General features: G+C 37.4%; 1 long non-coding RNA gene across 3 annotated transcripts in view; it reads left to right on the top strand.

Moving 5' to 3' along the window:
- The window catches only part of LOC127483275 (uncharacterized), a 56,982-nt gene that overhangs the window by 15,306 nt on the left and 16,472 nt on the right, over nucleotides 1-25,204 (top strand). For 2 of the 3 annotated variants that reach the window (XR_011378277.1, XR_011378275.1), the window contains 2 exons: nucleotides 5,135-5,192; nucleotides 21,524-21,689. This is a non-coding gene — a long non-coding RNA (uncharacterized lncRNA). Of the gene's footprint in view, nucleotides 1-5,134; nucleotides 5,193-21,523; nucleotides 21,690-22,516; nucleotides 22,626-24,175; nucleotides 24,551-25,204 lie in introns of those variants that run through there. The other variant, XR_011378276.1, reaches the window with a different exon arrangement.

Here is a 25,204-nt window from a genome sequence, read left to right as displayed (position 1 = left end):
TCCAATCAGACTCACAGCTGACTTCTCATCAGAAACTCTAAAAGCTAGGAGGGAATGGCGAGATATAGTCCAGGTACTAAGAGAGAACAACTGCCAGCCCAGAATATTATATCCTGCAAAGCTATCATTTGTGAATGAAGGTGAAATAAAGACTTTTCATTGCAAACAGAAATTGAAAGAATTTGTTGCCACTCGTCCAGCCCTGCAAAAGATGCTTAAAGATGTGTTACACACAGAAACACAGAAACACGGTCATCAATATGAAAGAAGGTAAAGGAAGGAAACCAAGGAAGGAAACCTCACAGCAAAAGATCACAGGGAATTCAAAGCATATATTAGAACTTATCTTTGGCAAATGGCAGGGCAAAGTTACCACTTATCATTAGTCACTTTGAACGTGAATGGCCTGAACTGTCCAGTTAAAAGACACCAATTGGCTGATTGGGTTAAGGAACAAAACCCATCTATATGCTGCTTACAAGAAACACATCTTTCCAACACAGATCCATACAGACTGAAAGTGAAAGGCTGGAAAAAGATATACCATGCCAACAGAAATGAAAAAAGAGTGGGCGTAGCCATCTTAATATCGGACAACATAAACTTTACCACAAAAACTGTTAAGAGAGACAAAGAGGGACACTATATCATGATTAAGGGATCAATTCAACAGGAAGATATAACAATTATCAATGTATATGCACCTAACTACAGGGCACCAGTTTATCTAAAAGATTTATTAATGGACTTAAAGGGAGACTTAGACCCCAATACAGTAGTACTGGGGGACTTCAATACTCCACTCTCAGAAATAGACAGATCATCCGGTCAGAAGATCAACAAGGATACAGTAGATTTAAACGACACTATAGCCCAAATGGATCTAACAGATATATACAGAACTTTCAATCCTACAGCTAAAGATTTTACATTCTTCTCAGCAGTACATGGAAGCTTCTCTAGGATTGACCACATACTAGGCCATAAAGCAAGTCTGAGCAAATTCAAAAGAATTAGAATCATACCATGCAGCTTCTCAGACCATAAAGGAATGAAGTTGGAAATTAGTAACTCAGGAATCCCTAGAGCATACGCAAACACATGGAGATTGAACAACATGCTCCTGAATGAACAATGGGTCATAGAAGAAATCAAAAGAGAAATCAAAAACTTTCTGGAAGTAAATGAGGATAACAGCACAACATACCAAAACTTATGGGACACAGCAAAAGCAGTGTTAAGAGGGAAGTTTATATCAATAGGTGCCTACATCAAGAAATTGGAAAGACACCAAATAGATGAGCTTTCAATTCACCTCAAGGATCTAGAAAACCTACAGCAAATCAGACCCAAATCTAGTAGGAGAAGAGAAATCATTAAAATCAGAGAAGAAATCAACAGGATTGAATCAAGAAAAACATTACAAAAAATCAGCCAAACGAAGAGCTGGTTTTTTGAAAAAATAAACAAAATTGACACCCCATTGGCCCAACTAACTAAAAAAAGAAGAGAAAAGACCCAAATCAATAAAATCAGAGATGAAAAAGGAAATGTAACAACAGACACCACAGAAATAAAAAGAATCATCAGAAATTACTACAAGGACTTGTATGCCAGCAAACAGGGAAACCTATCAGAAATGGATAGATTCCTGGACACATGCAACCTGCCTAAATTGAACCAGGAAGACATTGAAAACCTAAACAGACCCATAACTGAGACAGAAATTGAAAAAGTAATAAAGGCCCTCCCAACAAAGAAAAGCCCAGGACCAGATGGATTCACTGCTGAATTCTACCAGACGTTTAAAGAAGAACTAACTCCAATTCTTCTCAAACTATTCAGAACAATCGAAGAAGAGGGAGTCCTCCCAAATTCTTTCTATGAAGCCAGCATCACCTTAATTCCTAAGCCAGAGAAAGATGCAGCACTGAAAGAGAATTACAGACCAATATCCCTGATGAACATAGATGCAAAAATCCTCAATAAAATTCTCGCCAATAGAATGCAACAACACATCAGAAAGATCATCCACCCAGACCAAGTGGGATTTATCCCTGGTATGCAGGGATGGTTTAATGTGCGCAAGACAATCAATGTGATACACCACATTAACAGACTGCAGAAGAAAAACCATATGATTATCTCAATAGATGCCGAGAAAGCATTTGATAAAATACAACACCCGTTCATGATGAAAACTCTAAGCAAACTGGGTTTGGAAGGAACATTCCTCAATACAATCAAAGCAATCTATGAAAAACCCACAGCCAACATCCTATTGAATGGGGAAAAGTTGGAAGCATTTCCACTGAAATCTGGAACCAGACAGGGATGCCCACTCTCACCACTGCTATTCAATATAGTTCTGGAAGTTCTAGCCAGAGCTATTAGGCAAGAAAAAGTAATTAAAGGGATACAAATTGGGAAGGAAGAACTCAAACTATCCCTCTTTGCAGATGACATGATTCTGTATTTAGGGGACCCAAAGAACTCTACTAAGAGACTATTGGAACTCATAGAAGAGTTTGGAAAAGTAGCAGGGTATAAAATCAATGCACAAAAATCAACAGCCTTTGTATACACAGACAATGCCATGGCTGAGGAAGAACTTCTAAGATCAATCCCATTCACAATAGCTACAAAAACAATCAAATACCTTGGAATAAACTTAACCAAAGACGTTAAAGATCTCTACGATGAAAATTACAAAACCTTAAAGAAAGAAATAGAAGAGGATACCAAGAAATGGAAAAATCTTCCATGCTCATGGATTGGAAGAATCAACAGCATCAAAATGTCCATTCTCCCAAAAGCAATTTACAGATTCAATGCAATACCAATCAAGATACCGAAGACCTTCTTCTCAGATCTGGAAAAAATGGTGCTGAAATTTATATGGAGGCACAAGAGACCTCGAATAGCTAAAGCAATCTTGTACAACAAAAACAAAGCCGGAGGCATCACAATACCAGATTTCAGGACATACTACAGGGCAGTTGTAATTAAAACAGCATGGTACTGGTACAGAAACAGATGGATAGACCAATGGAACAGAATTGAAACACCAGAAACCAACCCAAACATATACAGCCAACTTATATTTGATCAAGGAAAATTGTGTATATGTTTTAAAGACAAATACTTGGCCGGCGCTTTGGTTCAATAGGCTAATCCTCTGCCTGCGGCGTCGGCACATCGGGTTCTAGTCCTGGTCAGGGCGTCGGATTCTGTCCCGGTTGCCCCTCTTCCAGTCCAGCTCTCTGCTGTGGCCCGGGAGGGCAGTGGAGGATGGCTCAAGTACTTGGGCCCTGCACCCACATGGGAGACCAGGAGAGCCACCTGGCTCCTGGCTTTGGATCAGTGTGGTGCGCCAGCCGCAGCGGCCATTGGAGGGTGAACCAATGGTAACGGAAGACCTTTCTCTTTGTCTCTCTCTCTCTCACTGTCCACTCTGCCTGTCCAAAAAAAAAAGAAAAAAAAAAAAGACAAATACTTTGTCAAGGATGTGATTTCTATATTTTGTTCTGTAAATTTTATTTTAAAAATATTTATCTTTGGGTAAATAATTCATTTGGAGTAAATTTTTTTTTTAAGTTGTAAGGTGTGAATCAAAGCTCCTATCTTTCCTACTTATTCCTGCAAAAGGCTGTTCTTTCCCTATTGAATTACCTTGTCACCTTTGCCAACTTTGGCCATATATATGTAGGTCTATTTCCAGATACATTCATCTACCTTTCCATCTTTGTATCAATATCATACTGTCTTAATGACCTTACAATAACTCTTAGAATTATGTATTTAAGTATCTAAATTTGTTTTAAATTAATTGGTTTTATATATGAAATTTATTTCTGTATTACTTTTACAACTGGCATGTCAATTTCTATAAAAATACAGTATGTTCAGATTTTTTTTTTTGGAGAATAGAAATTGCTTTGTTTTAGAGTTCAATGGGAGAATTGATATCTTAATAGTTCTGAGCTTTCCAATCCTGAATATGACATGTCTCATTAAATTTTTTTATTGAATTCATCTGACTTTTGATATGGACTGAATGTCTGTGCCCTTCCCTCCTCACCCCAATTTATCTGTCAAGTCCCTTATCCTCAAAATGATAGTATTTGGAAGTAGGGCATTTGGGAGGTAATTAGGTTTAGGTGAGGTCATGAAAGAAAAGCCTCCATGAAGGGATTAGTACTTTAAAGAAGAAGAAGATGCCGCAGCCCTATTTTTTCCCCACCATTTGAGGATACAGAAAGCTGACTGCAATCTTTACAGGGCCAAAAAACCAGGAACTGAATCATCTGGCATCTTGATCTCGGACTTCCCAGTTTGCATAACTGTGAGAAATAAACTTCTGCTGTTTATGTCACCCAGTTCATGGTATTTTATAACAGTAGCACAAACTGGCTAAATAACTCTCTCTCAATATTTTGTAGTTTTCAGTATAAAGTTCTTGCTGATTTTTGACAAACAAATTTTGTAATTTGATGCTCTTTTAAATGGTATTAAATTTCAAATTCAGGTTGTTTGTCATTACTAAATACTATTCCCTTGCATCACTCATCCATGAAGCATACATTCCAACATCCCCTGTGGATTCCTGAAACCATGGAGAATTCCAAATCATATTTATCAGATTGCCAAGATGGCTACTGAATGTTGTATAGGTATCGCATACAGAGCAATATGCTGGGCAAAGGTGTCATTCATGTTCTGGGTAGGACAGAGTCGGGCAGAGTAAGATTTCATCATGTTGCTCAAACTGGAATGTGATTTTAAATTTATGAATGGTTTACTTCTGGAACTTTCCATTTAATATTTTTGTGTGCTGGTAATTGTAATAGAGGAAATTGTAGAAAATGGAAATTGCTGTATTAAAAACAATTTATTTTTATTTATTAACCGTATATTAGATGACCTTGGTAATTTCACTTATTTTTATATTTTTGTACAGTATATTCAGTAATATTCATTAAAATTGGCTACATAAACTATCAGATTGTCTACAAAATAGCTTTTCTTGAACATTTCTAATCTAGATGCATTGGTTAGAAAAAATAACAAAAGTATGCATATATAATGTTGTGTTGTACATATAATTAACATAATTTATATCTTTTTGTTGAAGGTTCACAGTACAATGTTGAATACAAATAATGAGAGTGGAAATTTTCACCTTGTACCTGGTAAAGTATTCAGTCTATATTGATGAACTTTTCTTCTATTTTTTGTTTTCTGATATATTCATCAAATGCTTTCTCTGCATCCAATGAAGTGATTATATTTAGGGGGTTGAATTGAATTCTTTGAACTTGATGAATTACAACAATTGATTTTCAATTGGTAAGAAAAATTTGTATTCCTATGATTCATCTCACTTCATCATAGTAGTTTTACCTTTATAAAAACTGTTGTTAAGAGATACATTAACATGTTATGAACTGTTGCATCTGTTTCTGTGAAGTACGATGGGTCTATGATTTCTTTGCTTGCATTGACTTTGATATCAGAGAAATGTTCAATTCATGGATTTGTCAAGTAGTGGCTCTTCCTAAATTTTCTATAAAAATTTGTGTCGACAACTAACTGAACACCAAAGGGGAAACCAGTTGAAGTGAAATAGACACTATGAGAAACAGTGACTTGATCAGACTTGTCCTGACTATTGATGTACAGTTTAATATTTTATCCCTTTTAGTATTTTTTTTGTTCTAGTACCATTGGTTGAACTCTGTAATTAACACACAATTATTCTTAGGTGTTTAAATTTAACTGAAAAGTGATCCCTGTTAAATATAAGAGTGGGAATAAGAGAGGGAAGAGATATACAATTTGGGACATGCTCAATTGGACTTGCCCCAAATGGTGGAGTTAGAAATGTGCCAGGGGATTTCAATTCAATCCCATGAAGGTGGCATGTAACAATGCCATCTCACTAGTCCAGGTGATCAATTTCAGTTCACAATTGATCACACTGATAGGTCTAAGAGTCAAAGAGATCACACAAACAAGAATACTGTCTGCTAATACTAACTGATAGAATCAAAAAGGGAGAGAACGATCCAACATGGGAAGCGGGATACACAGCAGACCCATAGAATGGCAGATGTCCTAAACAGTACTCTGGCCTCAGAATCAGCCCTTCAGGCATTCAGATATGGCTGAAGAACCCATGAGAGTATTTTAGGCATAGAAATCCAAGACACTCTGGAAAAAAAAAAAAAAAAGAGGAACTAAAGGAAAGATCTCTGCGAGTGAGATCCCAGTGGGAAGAACGGGGCCATCAAAGAAGGAGGTACCTTTCTCTGAAAGGAGGAGAGAACTTCCACTTTGACTATGACCCTGATCGAAGTCCGAAGATCGAAGTCGGCAAACTCAAAAGACTTCCATAGCCTTGGAAACTCATAACTAGAGCCTAGGGAGATTATTGACACCATAAACAAGAGTGTCAAATTGTTAAGTCATCAACAGGAGTCACTGTGTATTTACTCCTCATGTGGGATCTGTCCTTAATGTGTTGTCCTTAATGTGTGAAGTAATGCTATAACTAGTACTGAAACAGTATTTTACACTTTGTGTTTCTGTGTGGGTGCAAACTGATGAAATCTGTACTTAATATATACTAAATCAATCTTCTGTATATAAAGATAATTGAAAATGAATCTTGATGTGAATGGAATGGTAGGGGTGCGAGTGGGAGGGAAGTTATAGGGGGGAAAGACATTGTAATCCATAAACTGTACTTTGGAAATTTATATTTACTAGATAAATGTTAAAAAAATTTGTGTCGAATTAGTATCATTTCTCATTTAAAGATTTGGTAGCATTAACCCCTGAAGCCTTCTGGACCTTCTGCTTCTTTTGTGAGAAGATTTTCTACTGCAAATCCAGTATCTTTAACAAATGTAAGGTTGCTAGAAGAGAATGTGAGGGAAATTCTTAAGACATTGTTGTAGATAATTATATCTTAGATAAGACCCTCAAAGCACAAGCAACAAAGGTAAAACTAGACAAATGGGATTATTTCAAATTCAGAAGCTTCTGCACAGAAAAGTAAATAATTAACAGAATGAAGAGACATACAACAGATTAGGAAAAAAATTGGAAGCAACCTATCTGACAAAGGATTAATATCCTGAGTATATCAGCATCTCAATAAACTCAATAACAACAAATTAACCAATACGGTCAAAAAAAGGACAAAAGACCTCAATAGACCTCAAAAGAAGAAATACACAAGTTTTAGCCAGAGTCATTAGGCAAGGAAAACAAATCAAAGGGATATAAATTGGAAAGGAGGAAGCCAAACTATCCCTATTTGCAAATGACATGATTCTATATAAATGGAAGCAAAGACTCCCTTAAGAGACCATTGGAACTAATAAAGGAGTTAAGTAAAGTGGCAGGATGTAAAATTAACACACAAAAATTAATAACCCTTATATGCAGAAACAATACCATGGCTGAGAAAGAACTTCTAAGATCAATCCCATCCACAATAAGCATTAAAAACAATTAAACACCTTAGGCAAGGTATTTAAATAAATTGCCTATTAGGCAAGGAGGTACAAAAATCTCTGTGATAAAAATTACAAAACATTCAAAAAATAGAAGACATGAAAAAATGGAAAAAATTGTCCATGTTCATGGATTGGAAGAATTAATATCATCAAAATGTCCATATTACAGAAAGCAATTTACAAATTCAATACAACCATAGTCAAAATACCAATGACATTGTTCTCAGCTATAGAAAAAGCAATGCTAACATTCATATGGAAACACAGGACCTCAAATAGATAAAACAATCTTGTACAACAAAAATAAGGCCAGAGGCATTAAAATACCAGATTTTAAGATATACTACAGGACAGCCTGGTACTGGCAAAAAAAAAATAGACATTTAGACCAGTATAACAGAATAGAAACTCTGGAAATCAACCCACGCATCTACAACCAACTTATCCTTGACAAAGGAGCTAAAATCAATCCCTAGACCAAGGACAGTCTCTTCAACAAATGGTGCTGGGAAAACTGGATCTCCATGTGCAGAAGTATGAAACAAGACCCTTACCTTATATCTTACACAAAAATCCACTTAAGATGGATCAAAGATCTAAATCTATGACCTGATAACATCAAATATCAGAGAACCTTGGGGAAACCTCCTTGAGACATTAACCCACGCAAAGACTTCTTGGAAAAGACCCCAGAAGCACAGGCAATCAAAGCCAAAATTGACAAAAGAGATTACACCAAGATGAGAAACTTCTATACTGCAAAAGAAACACTCGGTAAAGTGAAGAGGCAACCAATAGAATGGGAGAAAATATTTGCAAACTATGAAAATGATAAAGGATTAATATCCAGAATCTATGAAGATCTCAAGAAACTCAACAACAAAACAAACAATCCAGTTAAGAAACGGGCAAAGGCCTAGAACAGGCATTTTTCAAGAGAGGAAATTCAAGTGGCCGACAGACACATGAAAAAATGTTCAAGATCACTAGCCATTAGAGAAATGCAAATCAAAACCACAATGACATTTTGCCTCACCCTTATTAGAATGACTCTCATTTAGAAAACAAGAACCAAGAAATGCTGGGAAGGATGTGGAGAGAAAAGTATACTAATCCACTGTTGGTTTGAATGTAAACTGGTGCAGCTACTGTGGAACACAGTGTGGAGGTATCTCAGAAATATAAATATAGACCTACTATATGATACAGTCATCCCACTCCTGGGAATTTACTGAAAGGAAATGAAATCAGCATCTGAAAGAGTGATCTATACCCCCAGGGTTATTGCAGCTCAATTCACAATAGCTAAGATGTGGAATCAACCCAAATGTCCATCAGCAGAAGACTGGGAAAAGAAATTATGGTATGTATACACTATGAAATACTATACAGAGGTTAAAAAAATGAAATCCTATTGTTTTCAACAAAATGGATACCACTGAAAACTATATACTTAGTGAAATTATCCGATCCTAAAAACACAAATACCATATGTTGTCGCTGATGTGTGGTAACTAAAATAGAGTACCTAAGAAGTAATCGAGAGAAGTAAAATTGATATTTCAACATTTGATGATTTTTTTACAGTCCTTGTCTTGACTGTTGAGGAATAGTGTTTTTTTTTCTTCATACTATTTGTTGATCTCTTTATTTAGTGTAGGGTTAATCTTATGAGTGTAAAGTTAAATGAAAATAGATCTTTTTAAAATTAAGAATAGGAATAGAAGAGAGAGAAGGAAGAATTTGTGGGAGCATGAGTAGGAGAGAGGTTAGTGTAGGAAGCATCACTATATTCATGGATTTGAATATATAAAATACATGAAACTTGTGCATCTTGAATAAAGTTAAAAAATTATAAAGTAAGTTGACATATACAAATCTAAGAAAGAAAATAGATTGCCACACTCTTTGAAGCCTTAATATTGATCTGAAGCATCATACCTTCACTAGCTAGATCTGGAGATGAACATGAAGACCCCACTTTAAGCCATAATAAAATCAGCTAAATAAAATGAGAAAAAAAAGAAGAAATACAAATGGCTATCAAATAGACAGAAAAATTGCTCAACATCGAAGCCATCATTGAAACTGCAAATCAAAACCACAATGAGATATCACCTCACCCTGTCAGAATGGCTATTATCCAAAAGACAGAGTAACAAATGCTGGTGAGGATGTGAAGAAAGAGACTTTTTTTTAGATTGCTGTAGAAGGTATCTTATTTTTAAGATTACTATAAAGAGAACAGAATTCATATATACAATTCTAAGAAGATAACCATACTTTGAAAGGGTAACTCTTACACACTGTTGGTGGTTATATAAATCAGTTCAGTCACTGTGGAATGCAGTGTGGAGATTTCTTTAAAAACTAATCTAGTTTTAAAAACTAATATAGTTTTACTCTATGATCCAAAATTCCCACTACTGACACATCAAATGAAATCAAACGACCTGCCTAGATGGGTGGATAAAGAAAATGTGGTAGATAGATACAGATGTAGAAATAGATATACAATGGAAAATTATTCAGCTCTAAAAAAGAATAAAATTGTACCATTTGTCTCAAAATGGATAAATAGGTGCAACTGGAGGACTTGATGTTGAGTGAAATAATCCTGAGAAGGAAAGACAAAATCTGCATGTTCTCCCTTATATGTGGGAGCTAAAATTAAAAAAAAAAAAAAAGCAAAAACAAAAACCAAAAACCAAAAAAAGTGTGTATCATCAGTATTACTGCAAACATAGTGTTATCAAATTTTTATATCTTTGTCAAATTAATGGGGGGCCGGTGATGTGGTGTAGTGGGTAAAGTTACCACCCGCAGTGCCAGCATCCCATCTAGGCACCAAGTTCGAGTCTCAGCAGCTTCACTTCTGATCCAACTCTCTGCTATGGCCTGGGAAAGCAGTAGAAGATGGCCAAAGTCCTTGGTCCCCTGCACCCACGTGGGAGATCTGGAAGAAGTTGTTGGCTCCTGGCTTTGGATTAGCACAGCTCCAGCTGTTGCGGCCATCTGGGGAGTGAACCAGCGGATGGAAGACCTCTCTCTCTCTGTCTTTCTTGCTCTCTCTGCCTCTGCCTCTCTGTAACTCTGCCTTTCAAATAAAATAATCTTTTTAAAAAGGAGTGAAATATGACTATAGTTTTAATGACCTGTTATTATTTTAATATTCACTAATTTGAGTGAAATTTTTAAATTTTAATTTGATTATTATTTATATCCCTTGCCTATATTCCCACTGAACTAAGGTCCTTTTCTTTTTTGAATTGTTCAATTCTTTATGTAGTGGAGCATTAAGCTTTTGACTATAATATAAATTAAAATATCTTAAAATTTATAAAAAGAAATAAAAAGAAGAAAGTAAAAGAATGAAGGAAGGAAGGAAGGGAGGGAAGGAGTGGGGGAGAGGTAAAGAGCAGTGTATTAGAATCGTATCTATGACTATATTGACTCTGTTCTCTTTGTATTAACAGCACATTAATATGAAAATTGATTGGAATCGTTATAGTTATTATTCATTTGCCATGAACCTGAGAATCTAATATGTCAATAAATTCCTTAGTAAAAAATGTATACTCAATATGCTCTAAGAAAAATTAACTTTTAAGTTAAATGAAATAATCTTCTGAGTTAGTGCTATGCTAACTTGTTTGAATTCTTCACAGTGCAAAAAGTAGATGAGGCTGGCGCTGTGGGGCAGTGGGTTAAAGCCCCAGCCTGCAGCACTGGCATCCCATATGGGAGCTAGTTTGAGTCCTGGCTGCTCCACTTCCAATCCAGCTCTCTGCTATGGCCTGGGAAAACAGTAGAAGATGACTCAAGGATTTGGGCCCCTGGACCTGCGTGGGAGACCTGGAAGAAGTTCCTGGCTCCTAGCTTCATATCAGCTCAGCTCTGGCTATTGCAGTCATCTGGGGAGTGAACCAGCCTATGGAAGACCTCTCTCTCTCTCTCTCTCTCTCTCTCTCTCTCTGTGTGTGTGTGTGTGTGTGTGTCTGTCTGTCTGTCTCTACTTCTCTCTGAAACTCTTTCAAATAAGTAAAATAAATATTTTAAAGAAGTAGACTTTTTCTTCTATATTTACTTACCCCAGGAAGAAAGTTCTTACCTAGGCAATGGGATACTTCACTTGTGATAGTGTATTTTCCCAGTATGCATTTTTTAGAAGGAACTAACAGAAAGCTAAAAGTTGAAGATACATAAAATTATAATACTTAATAAAATATCTCATTTCTGGATTTACTATTTATATACAAATGTTGAAAAAGAAATTTTGAGGCAAAACAGAAATGGAAAAATAATAGGCCTGTTGGTTGCTATACTGTAAATAATTCCTAGGATATTGCTTATAGGTTTTTAGACTAATTATTTTACCTATAATTTTATTATAGAGAACACTTTGCAGCTTCTTTCTGAGCCTGAATGGAAAGAAGTAGTTTTTTTTTTTATTGTGATGATAACAATATACTTGAGGGCATAGTGTTAACTACAAAAACCACTTTGTCCAACTGTGCAACTTGAAGTCTCAGAAATAAAAAACAGGAAAACCACTGTTCTTTTGAGAGTTTTCATGAACAACACTGCATTTTAGATTATTATCACATGATTAAGTAATTGAGTGATCAAGAAGTGAAAAGATTAAAGGAGTAAAAGTTAGGTGATTAAATAGAACACATTTCACCAGAAGCAAAAAACAATAATTAAAAACAGTGGTTTTATCAGAAAAATTAACTATATGGTGAGGACCTATACCTTCATCAGGTTGATTGATAATCTAATGTTCAATCAATCCCTTAATTTCAACCTTTTCATGTGGGTAATAAGAAATGAGTGAATAAATTTTCAAGTCAAAACATAAGGACTGACACACTGATAGGTAAAGTAGCACCCAAGAAATACCTTACAGTCAGCTCTGGCACAATGAATTTAGAGTATTTGATGAAAATTCTGATGTTTAGCCAGTCTGTGGTAGTTTTCTTTCTCTGGGAACCTTCCAATTTTTACTATTCCCTAGAGATGAAGTGCAAGCTACTGGGGTAATGTACTGACAAACCAAGATTGAAAGTCAACAAGGAAACAAAAAAACAGGAGTTGATGGTGACACTGATATGTAACAAAGAAAGCTTTCAGTACAATGATGGTACACACAAGGTTTTCTGTTATAGAAATTAAAGAGAAACTCTAACCAAGAATATGATGCTTCCACATGAATCAAGCTTTATTAAAATGTTCAGAGAAAATTAGGTCATTATAAAAACAGTGCTGTAACTAATAATTATTTTTTGAAAGATTTATTTTTATTTATTCTAAAGACAGAATTATAGAGAGAGGTAGAGAGAGAGAGGAGTATTCCAACTGCTGATTCACTCCCCAAATGGCTGCAATGGCTGAGCTGCACTGATCCAAAGCCAGGATCCAGAAGCTTCTTCCAGGTCTCCCACATGAGTGCAGGAGCCCAAGGACTTGGACCATTCTCCAATGCATTCCCAGGTGCATTAGCAGGGAGCTGGATCAGAAGTGCAAGGGCCGGTACTTGAAGTGGCACCCGTATGAGATGCCCAGCACCACAGCATTGGTCCTAGAAATAAATATTCCTAAATAAAGAATATAGGGTAGAGGAGGACAGAATTGATACTTTGTTAGATATGTGATTTTATATACAAAATTGCTGAGTCAGGAAATTAATTGCAAGAATATAGAAAGTAAGCAGCATATCTTTCAGTGCTTTCCCAAGCACATTAGCAGGAAGCTGGATCAGAAGTGGAGCAACTGGTATTCCAATCGGCTTCCATATTGAACATTAGCACTATAGGCCAGGGCTTTAGCCCCAGGGTTGACCCCCGGTGACTAATATTTTTTTTTAAACTTTTATTTAGTAAATATAATTTTCCAAAGTACAGTTTATGGATTACAATGTCTTCCCCCCCCATAACTTCCCTCCCACCCGCACTCCTCCCATCTCCCACACCCTCTCCCATTCCATTCACATCAAGATTCATTTTCAATTATCTTTATATACAGAAGATCAATTTAGTCTATATTAAGTAAAGATTTCAGCAGATTGCACCCACACAGAACATAAAGTGTAAAATACTGTTTCAGTACTAGTTATAGCATTAATTCACATTGGACAACACATTAAGGACAGAGATCTCACATGAGGAGTAAGTAAGTAAGTAAGTACACAGTGACTCCTGTTGTTGACTTAACAATTTGACACTCTTGTTTATGGCGTCAGTAATCTCCCTAGGCTCTAGTCATGAGTTTCCAAGGCTATGGAAGCCTCTTGAGTTCGCTGACTTCAATCTTATTCAGACAAGGTCATAGTCAAAGTGGAAGTTCTCTCCTCCATTCAGAGAACGGAACCTCCTGTTCTTTCCACTGGGATCTCACTCGCAGAGATCTTTCATTTAGTGTTTTTTTTTTTTTTTTTTTTTTTTGCCAGGGTGTCTTGGCTTTCTATGCCTAAAATACTCTCATGGGCTCTTCAGCAAGATCTGAATGCCTTAAGGGCTTATTCTAGGCCAGAGTGCTGTTTAGGACATCTGCCATTCTATGAGTATGCTGTGTATCCCACTTCCCATGTTGGATAGTTCTCTCCTTTTTAAGTCTATCAGTTAGTATTAGCATGGGGTTGAGTAAAGAGGACAGTGTAGAAAAATGAGCTTAGAGCACATTGCAGAGGGATGGGCAGATGAGGAGGAAATGTACCAACCTACACAGGAACCTTGGCTTTTATTGGATGGTTTGCACAGGAAAAGGATGGAATAAACCACTTGTTAGAAGGATAGAAGGATAGAAGGATAGAAGGATAGAAGGATTATTTTAGGTGCTTTGCTAAAAATGAATTGTAGTTGCAAGAAGATAAAAGTAAGAACACCAATGAGGAGACTGTAAGATTTCAGTTGATGGAGATTGGTGATTTGTTCATGGAATGTAGTTGTAAGCAATAGATGTGGACAGAAGTAGGAAGATATTAAAACTATTTTCAAGGGTGAACTAATAAAATAGGCTGATAGGTTAAATGTGGGAATGTAAAAGACAGAGAAGGTCATGGATGAAGCTAAGATGTTGACCAAAAACTGTAAGGTTGAGATATTTGGTCACATAGAAAAATAGAATCAGACTTTAAGTGTAGAATTGGTGTGCAAAGAGTTCAAATTGGGACTTATTATGTTTGAGACATTTGCTAAACATCCAAGAGGGAATGTTGAATATACAGGTATAGAATAGGAATTAAATAGCAATAAAGGAAAGGATATTATCAAACGACCACAGTCTATTTGAAGAATATTTTTTTAAAAATAGGATAAAGCCCCAGCAGCTGAGAGCTTAAGCACCAGCTTTGGAGAATGAGGTGAGACCAGACTATAGCAGCCCAAGCCACTGGCAATAAAGCTACAGGGAATTCCTGGCATGAGGCTGGACTGCAGCCCTGTGGAGGACAGTGTACCTGCCAACCTAGTGAAAAAAAAGGAGCACATCTCTCTCTCCCCAGCCTCCAGCAACTGTGCCCTGCAACTAGCTGAGGAAGAGTGGGCTCCATTTTGGACATCTGTAACAGCTGTAACAGCTGTAACAGCTTGTGTCCTAATGCCCAGCAATGAGCTGAAAAGAGATGCCTGAGTCTGGCTGGGAGGATTGACAGGGATTTGGGCACTCACATAGGATTGTAAGGTTCCCTCAGCTCCCAGCATGTCATAGGCTCTGGGGCTTAGGATTCCTGGGTGGAGTACCCAAGGCAGCTGTCTCTGACAGCAACTCCACCTCTCTATAGACAGGATGGATAGGCAGGGCAGAGTGGACCTTGGCTACCTGTTCTGTGAGAGCCTTGTGATTGGGACTGTGGAAACACTGTTGCTCCATGAGATGGTGCAGATTGTGGTTGGGTTTCTGGGCAGGCACTGTGGGCAGCTCCATGTGCTCAGGGGTGTCGCTCCCCCTCTTCGTGGAGGAACGACACAGGACCCTGCGCTGTTCTTTTGTCTGCTCGGCCCTCCCCGGGTTTGCTGCTGGTTCTTCCCGGGTTGGCTACTGTCCCTTCCACCTCCGTGGAAGGGCGGTTCCCCCTAGCCACTTTCCCCACTTCCGCAGGGGAGCGGCACACTGCCGGCCGGCTCTCTCGGGGGCTGCTCAGGTGTTCCTTCAGATGTTCCTCTTAGATGTTCCTCGTGCATGTTGTCTCTCTCCTCCTTTATAGTCCTCTTCCACCAATCCCAACTCTGCTAGCCACATGCCGAGTACGCTGCTCTCCTCCAATCAGGAGCAAGATCAGCTCCTGCAGCTCAGTCAATCAAATTGGCGAGAGGCAGCTGCGCAGAAGTTGTTACTCCCTTCTCAGCGCCATATTGTGGGAGAGCAGATGCATAGAATAAGTCTTAATTCCAGTAACTTAGTCTAGTCCGAGTTGCTCCCCACAAGGGGCTCCCTGATTGCCTGGGTGGGTCATTGCTATGAGATTCATGCTCACACTAAGGACTGCATGGATCCTTTGTGACCTTCAGCAATGGACAGATCTAACAGACAAAAATTCAGCAAGGAAATAGTAAAGCTAATCTACATGATAGACCAAATGGACCTAATGGATATCTACAGAACTTTTATCCTACAGTTGCAAAATATACATTCTTCTCACCAGTGCTTGGAACTTTCTCTAGGCCCACATGCTTGTACATAAAGCAAATCTTAGCAAATTCAAAACAATCAAAATTATATCATGCATCTTCTCCAAACACAATGGAATGAAGCTGGAAATCAACAACTCAAGAATCTCTAAAACATATGAAAACACATGGGAAATAGAACAACATGCCCTTGAATGAACAGTGAGTCAAAGAAGAAATCAAAAGAGAAATCAAAAAATTTCTGGAAGTGAATGATCATTACAATACAACATATTGAAACTTATGAGATACAGCAAAAGCAGCGTTAAGAGGGAAGTTTACAGCAGTTGATGCTTATATCAAGAAATTTGAAACATACAAAATAAATGAGCTATCAATGCATCTCAAGAACCTAGAAAAACAACAATAAACTAAAGTCAAAATTAGTAGAAGAAAAGAAATAATTAAAATTAGAGAAAAAATAAACAAAATTGAAACAAAAAATACAAAAAATAAATGAAATGAAGAGCTGTTTTTTGGAAAAATAAACAAAATTGATACATCATTGGTTCAAATAAACAAAAAAAAAAGTAGAGAGAAGATCTGTGGTGGAATGAGAAGCCATGCCAAGATAGCACTGGCAAGCAAGCGTCAGTTACTCAGGAAATGGGTTTGGAACCTACCTGGCAAAGGAGCCTGCCAGACAACAGGCAGTGATTGGTTACAGCATAAACCACTCCTTGACTGGATTGGCTGCCTTGGCTATATAAGCTGTTGCACCAACTGAAATAAATGAGTCTGCGAGCTGCTTGCCTCTAGTCCACTTTTACCCAACTCCTGATGTCTGTGTCATGACTCTGCACCTCTTGCCCCCACCATGCTTCTCCTCTCAGAACAAATCAACCTCAACAAAGACCAAATCAATAAAATCAGATGAAAAAGGAAATGTAACAAGAGAGCACAGAACTATAAAGAATCATTAGAAATTAGGACAAAGGGCTGTATGCCAACAAATAGGGAAACCTAAAAGAAATGGATAGATTCCTGGACAAACACAACTTACCAAAATTGATCCATGTATACATGGAAAACCTAAACAGACCAATAACCAAGTTGGAAATTGATCAGTAATAAAGACCCTGTTCCCCCCTCCAAAAAATTCCAGGACTGGATAGCTTCACTGATTATCTGTCAAACATTAAAAGAAGGACTAATCACAATTCTTATCAAGATATTCAAAACAATTGAAAGTGAAGGAATCATCCCAAACTTCTTCTATAAAAGCCAGCATCACCTTAATTCCTAAACAACAACAACAAAAAGATACAACAAAGAGAACTATACACCATTTTCCCTGATGAAAATAAATGCAAAAATTTTCAATAAATTAATTACTAGCCAATCAAATCCAACAACACATCAGAAAGATCATTCACCCAGACCAAGTGGGATTCATCCTTGGTGTGCAGGAATGGGTCAACATTTCCAAATCAATAAATGTGATACGTCACATTAACAAACTGAAGAACAAAAACCATATCATTATCTCAATAGATGCAGAGAAAGCATTTAATAAAATACAACATACTTTCATGATGAAAACCTTAAGCAAACTGGATATAGAAGAAACATTCCTCAACACAATCACGGCAATTTACGACAAACCAATGGCAAGCATCTTATTGAATGAGGAAAAGTTAAAAGCATTCCCATTAAGATATAGAACTAGGATACCCACTCTCACCTATACTATTCAATATAGTACCGGAAGTTCCAGCCAGAGCCATTAGATAAGAAAAAAGAAATCAAAGAGATACAGAATGGAAAGGAGGAAGTTGAATTAGCCATATTTGCAAATGACATGATTCTGTATATAGGAGAACCAAAAGATTCCGCTAAGAGCCTACTGAAACTCATGAAAGAATTTGGTAAAATAAAATTGACACACCAAAATGAATAGCCTTTGTATACACAGACAACGCCATGGCTGAGAAGAAACCTCTATGATAAATCCCATTAACAATAACTAAAAAACATTAAATACCTTGGAATGAATTTAAGCAAGGAGATCAAAGATCTCTATGATGAGAATTACAAAACATTAAAGAAAGAAATAGAAGAAGACACACACACAAAATGTAAAACTCTTCCATGTCCATGGATTACAAGAATCAATATCATCAAAATGTCCATAACACCAAGAGTAATTTACAGATTCAATGCAATCCCAACCAATACACCAATGACATTATTCTCAGATCTAGAAAAAAATAGTGCCAAAATTCATATGGAAACACAGGAGACACCGAATAGCTAAAGCAATCTTACAGCACAAAAACAAATTAGAAGCATCGCAATACCAGATTTCAAGACATACTACAGAGCAATTATAAACAAAACAGCCGGGTACTGACTGGCACAAGAACAGAAGGATAGACCAATGGAACAGTATAGAAACTCCAGAAATCACTCCTTGCATCTACAACCAACTTATTTTTGACAGAGGATTAAAATCAGTCCCTAGATTAAGGACAGTCTCTTCAACAAGTGGTGCTGCGAAAATAGGATACATGCACAAGTATCAAGCAAGATTCCTACTTTACAGCTCACACAAAAATCCACTCAAAATTGATCAAAGTCCTAAATCTATGGCTCAATACCATCAAATTATTAGCGAACATTGGGGAAATCCTGCAAGACATTGGCATAGGCAAAGACTCCTGGAAGACTGCAGAAGCACAGTCAATCAAAGCAAAAATTGATCAATGGGATTATATCAATCCTAGAAGCTTCCACACTGCAAAAGAAACATGCAACAAAGTGAAGAGGCAACTGACAGAATGGGAGAAACTATTTTCCAACAATGAAACCGATTAAAGATTAATACCTAGAAACTGTAAAGAGCTCAAGAAACTCAACAACCAAACAAGCAATCCAGTTAAGTGGGCAAGGGGCTGATGTTGTGGTGCAGTGGGTTAACGTCCTGGCCTGAAGTGCCGGCATCCCAAATAGGCACCAGTTCAAGACCTGACTACTCCACTTCCGATCCAGCTCTCTGCTGAGGTCAGGAAAAACAGTAGAAGATGGCCCAAGTCCTTGGGCCCCTGCACAGAAGAAGCTCTTGTGTTCTGCCTTTGGATCAATTAGCTCCGGCCATTGCGGCCAATTGGGGAGTGAACCAGAGACAGAAGACCTCTCTCTTGCTCTCTCTCTCTCTCTCTCTCTCTCTGCCTCTCATTTCTCTGTGTAACTTTGACTTTCAAATAAAAATAAATGATTCGGGGCTGGAGTTGTGCTGCAGTAGGTTAATCCTCTGCCTGCGGCACCAGCATTCCATATGGGTGCTGGTTCTAGTCCCGGCTGCTCCACTTGCAATCCAGCTCTCTGCTATGGCCTGGGATAGCAGTAGAAGATGGCCCAAGTCCTTGGGCCCCTGCACCTGCATAGGAGACCAGGAAGAAGCACCTGGCTCCTGGCTTCAGATTGGCGCAGCTCTGGCCATTGCAGCCATCTGGGTAGTGAACCAACGGAAGGAAGACCTTTCTCTCTGTCTCTCCCTCTCACTGTCTGTAACTCTACCTCTCAAAAAATAAATAAAATCTTTAAAAAATAAAATCTTTTAAAATCTTTAAAATCTTTAAAAAATAAAAAATAAATGAATCTTTAAACAAAAAAGTGGGCAAAGGACTTGAACAGGCATTTTTCAAAAGAGGATGTTCAAATGGCCAACAGACACATGAAAAAATGCTCAGACTTACAAGCCATCAGGGAAAAGAAATCAAAACCACAATGAGGTTTCACCTCACCCCCGTTATAATGACTCACACACAGAAATTAACAGTAAAAGCTGGCAAGGATATGGGGAGAAAGGTACTCTAATCCACTGTTAGTGAGAATGTAAACTGGTGCAGCCACTGTGGAAGACAGTGTGGAGATACTTCAGAAATCTGAATATAGACCTACCATATAACCCTATCATCCCACTCCTGGGAATTTACCTAAAGGAAATGAATTCACCATATGAAAGAGTGATCTGTACCCCCTGTTTATTGCAGCTCAATTCACAATACCTAAGATTTGGTATCAAACCAGATGTCTGTCAATTGAAGACTGCATAAAGAAATCATGGTATATGTACACCATGGAATACTACACAGCAGAAAAAAAATGAAATCCTGTCATTTGCAACAAGATGGATGCAACTGGAAACCATTATACTTAGTGAAATTATCCAATCTCAAAAAGACAAGTGCCATGTTTTCCCTGATCTGTGGTATTAATAGAGTACCTAAAAGGTAATCTATAGGAGTGAAATTGACACTTTGAGATGCTATGACTGAACAGCCTTTGTCTCGATTGTTGAGGAGCAGGTTTTTTTTTTTTCTTTCTTTAATATTTGTTGTATTCTTTGCTTAGTATAGAGTTAATCATATGTGTGTAAAGTTAATTGAAAATATATCTATGCAAAACATAAGAATGGGATTGGGTGAGGAAGGAGGAAGAAGGTTGGGAGTGTGGATGGGAAGAATCACTATATTCTTAAATTTGTATATACGAAATGCATGAAGTTTATATACCTTAAATAAAAGGTTTCTATGTAAAAATAAATAAGTAAAAAAATTAAAAAGCATGGAAATAATTCAGAAATTTAAAATGCAATTAAAACACATAATTAAATAAGTACTCAAGTATCTCTCTCTATTTTAAAAAATATGCACAATTTTAAAATTTTTCTTATGAAAAGAAGCCTGTTTAATAATATTTCAATGTTAATCTCCAAAAATTATAGTTTTATGAATTTCTGCTTAAGAAAATTAAAGAATGAGAAAATCCTATGCCTTTCCTTGGAACCATCAGTTCATTAGCTTTCTTAATTCATTATAGGATAAGCTTACTTACATGAATATGCTGCTTTGTAAGCTACTGGCACACAGATCTAATTACATTGTGACGTTGGAAATTGTTCTCCTACTTCAGCACATACACAGGATTTTACCTGAAATCTTCCAGAAATTCAGCTCTAAAAATTGCAAGTGAGGGCAAATAAAGGAAAATATAATTCTTCTCAACTTGAATGAAACTAGTGTTAGAACCACTAGGGAGATTCTGTCCAATGTTCTATTAAGGAATATTTGTCAAAAAGGAATGGCATTTTTTTTAGTAAGAAATTGTAGGAAGTTTATTTATCAAAAGCATTGAAAGCGTAAAATAAGTATTAGAATTCATTGGTTTCACAAATTTACACTAAATAAATTTTAATGAAACTCAAATCATAACCAAAAATCATCATCTACTACAAATTATAATCTTTACATCTAGTACTATTAAAACAATTAAAAAAATTTAAAAAACACCTACACAATGCAATACTTTGGTTATTCCCTCACACAGAGAAATCTCACATAAACCGTAGCTGAGTACCCCGGTTTAATGCAGTTCAGAGGGAAGATTAGAGGATTCCCTTCTCCCGGCCTGTAGAAGACATCAATGACTGCCGTTAATGGGAAGATGAATGAACATTATCAGACTGCTTCCTGTTATTGTTGCAGGAAAACAGGTGAGATGAGTCTAAATTGGTATCCTGGTATTAATGATGATTTATGAAACTGGATACAACAGTGAGAAGTGACGAAACAAAGTTTAAAGTAAGAAAAAGCAAAATTCCAAAAAAACAGTGGGGCTAGTAGACAGACCAAGCCACTGAAGTCTTGCAGTCTAGGGGTATTTGTATGTCTTTAACACATCATCTGCAAAGAGCAAATGTAGTGGTTATACATTAGCTACTGTGGAGGCAGGGACAGTCTTAATGGAGTCTTTTCTAACTTGTTCTCCTTGAAACCTAAATCCTATTGCTCATTGGCAAATATTTGTTACAATAAGATTCCAGCCTGGTTTCATTATGTACCTGCTGGCAAGGAATTGCAGGATGGAGCCCGTCTGGCCTGCTTCTAGCCCTGGGCTCCCTCTGCTTATGGAAACCCTGGCTGCTGACAGGAGTTAGGGCGAGGACTTCTTTCAGCTGAGTAGGGACCCGCAGCCAAGACAGGATTCCAGCAGAAGGTGTCCTTTTGAGGAGCCAGCAGTGCCAGCTCACAGAAACTATCTCCACTTGAGGTTTCATGTGCATGATCATTTAGAATTTCATTCTTTCAAGTCTGGAGGAAACAAAGAAGAGTAACAAAAAGATTAAATACACATGGTCTAAAACAAAGAACAGAGTTCTTATTAGAGGACCTAAAAAAGGTGTTATGCAAACCAGGAGAAAATTTTCTTCATGAGAGCAAATAGAAACTGATGGGGGTGGAGGGATTGATAATAATTGGGTGGGTGTTCAGTTTTGGCCAGGTATGTGTGAGGAACAGACCTATCGATCTTTTCACATAGGGTACCATAAGAGGCATCATAAAGGATGTGTGAACCTCCTTGGGGAAGAAATCCCATTCACTCCCATTAGCTGGCTGTCCTGGGAAGAAACCTGGCCCGAAGAAAGAAGGTTAGAATCGAATAGGAAGCCTCTCTAAAAGGAAGTTTACAGCCCTGCCTGCAGTGTTACTGACCCCAGGCTTCCCCCTCAATGGCAGTATTTACTATGCAAGGTGGGGGTGAGGGAAGGGCCTTTTCAGCTTAGTGCCAACAGGGTCTGCAGTTCTGACTTGACAGTCCTTTGATCTCAGGGCAGTTCAGTTTCCAGTGACCCAGCTCTTGGCTGATGGAACTGATATGCATGTTGGAAGCCAGCTTCTGTCATGACAACTGCTCCGCCCAAAGCCCTTTTCACATCAAAATCTGTGCCATTTGAGGGAGGACTAGCTTTGTTGGGTCTCCTTAATGGCAGATCACTGTGTAAAGCTGTTATTAATTGGTCTGCCACCTATCTTTACTACTGTTGGTGAGAATGTAAGGTGGTGTAGCCACTGTGGAAGACAGTATGGGGATACCTCAGAAATCTGAATATAGACCTACCATATGATCCAGCCATCACACTCCTGGGAATTTATCCAGACCAAAGGAAATCAGCATTATGAGAGTTATCTGTACCCCATATTCACTGCAGCTTAGTTCACAATAGCTAAGATATGGACTCAACCTAGATGTCCATCAACTAAACACTGTATAAAAAATTATGATATGTTTACACTGTGGAGTCCTACTCAGCTATATTTAAAAAGTGAAGTCATGTTGTTTGCAACAAAATGGATGCAACTGGAAACCATTATACTTAGTAAAATAAGCCAATATCAATAAGACACATATCATATGTTTTCCCTGATTAGAGGTAACTAACAGAATACCTAAAATGTAATATATTGGCATGGGATGGACATTTTGAAGTTGAATGAGTATTTACAGGCCTTGCTTCTTCTGTTGAGGAACAGAGTTTTTTTCTTTATACTATTTTTTGAACTATTTTACATAGTGTAGAGTTAATGTTATAATCATTAAGTAAACTGAAAATAGATCTGTGTAAAATTTAAGAGTGGAAATGGGAGAGAGAGGAGGAAGAAGGGCTGGAGTGTGGGTGGGAGGAGAGTAGGGTGGGAGGTATCATTATGTTCCTAAATCTGAATATATAAAATACATGAAGCTTGTATGATTTAAATAAAATTTAAAAATGAAAAACTGTAAAACAATCACAATGTTGAGGAACCTTGAAGGGGACTGATTATTAACTGAGGCAAACGTCCCACTTGCGGTTTACCAGAGCCCACAGCGTTTCCTTAGCTGCTTTGGCAAAAATGTCAACTGACCTTTGCCATTGTTATCATAGCAAGAGTTGTCACCTTTGCTATCAGAATTCAAGCCATGCTGTAGTCTCTGAAATCTAGGCTTTTAACAGAATTCAGGCCATGCCGTGGTCTCCTACACTTTATTTACATACATATTTGGATAGAAGATAGAAAGGAATGAAGTCTTTCTCTTTTTCAATACTCAGTAAACCCTGGAACCCTCACTTGGCCCAGATGGTTTTCTGCCATGTACTTGTACAAAATTTGAGGAACTGAAGTTTCTGTGGAAGTTAATACGGTATTATTATTTAAAAAGTGAATTATTTCTATTGAAATCTACTCAGACGGTACAAAGGTAGGCAGAACCTTTGGTGAATCTTTTTTTTAAACTTTTATTTAATGAATATAAATTTCCAAAGTACAGCTTATGGATTACAATGGCTTCCCCCCGATAACGTCCCTCCCACCTGCAACCCTCCCCTTTCCCACTCCCTCTCCTCTTCCATTCACATCAAGATTCATTTTCAATTCTCTTTATATATAGAAGATCAGTTTAGCATACATTAAGTAAAGATTTCAACAGTTTGCTCCCACACAGAAACATAAAGTGAAAAATACTGTTTGAGTACTAGTTATAGCATTAAATCTCAATGTACAGCACACTAAGGACAAAGATCCTACATGAGGAGTAAGTGCACAGTGACGCCTGTTGTTGACTTAACAAATTGACACTCTTGTTTATGGCATCAGTAATCACCCTAGGCTCTTGTCATGAGCTGCCAAGGCTTGGTGAATTTTTACAAAGTGAACATCCTCAGTTCTCACCAGCAGCTTTGAAGCCTTTTCAGGTGCTCTGTCACTCAGCCTTCTCTCTCACAAAGGTAAGCACGCTTCTGACTTCTATCACCGCAGCTTAGTTTTGCCTGATTCTAAAGTTTACATAAAGGAATCATGCAGTCCATACTGATTTGTGTCTAATTTCTTTTTGACTAACCTTATGATGCGATATTTCTTCACAAAGTATTTTGCTCATTTTAATGAGTAAATATTATTGACTCTGTAAGCATGTCCCAATACTTACTTATTTTAATATTGCTGGAAATTTATGATGTTTCCAGTCTGAAACTTTTAGAATTAATGCTAAAACTTTCAACAGTTTTACACATGTGCTTCATGAGTATGTGTGTACCTTTCTGCTGATCATGTAGCACAGGATGGGATTGCCAAGTTATAGGGAACATGCATGTACTGTTTTCTAATATTATTTCTCTAATCTATTTTCCCATTAGGAGTATGTGAGTGTTATGATTTATATTCTCAGGGAAAACTGATGATATGTCTTTTT

Source organism: Oryctolagus cuniculus, chromosome 8 (genome assembly GCF_964237555.1).
Source record: "Oryctolagus cuniculus chromosome 8, mOryCun1.1, whole genome shotgun sequence".
Classification (NCBI taxonomy): Eukaryota; Metazoa; Chordata; class Mammalia; order Lagomorpha; family Leporidae; genus Oryctolagus; species Oryctolagus cuniculus.
This window is presented reverse-complemented; position numbering and strand designations above follow the sequence as displayed.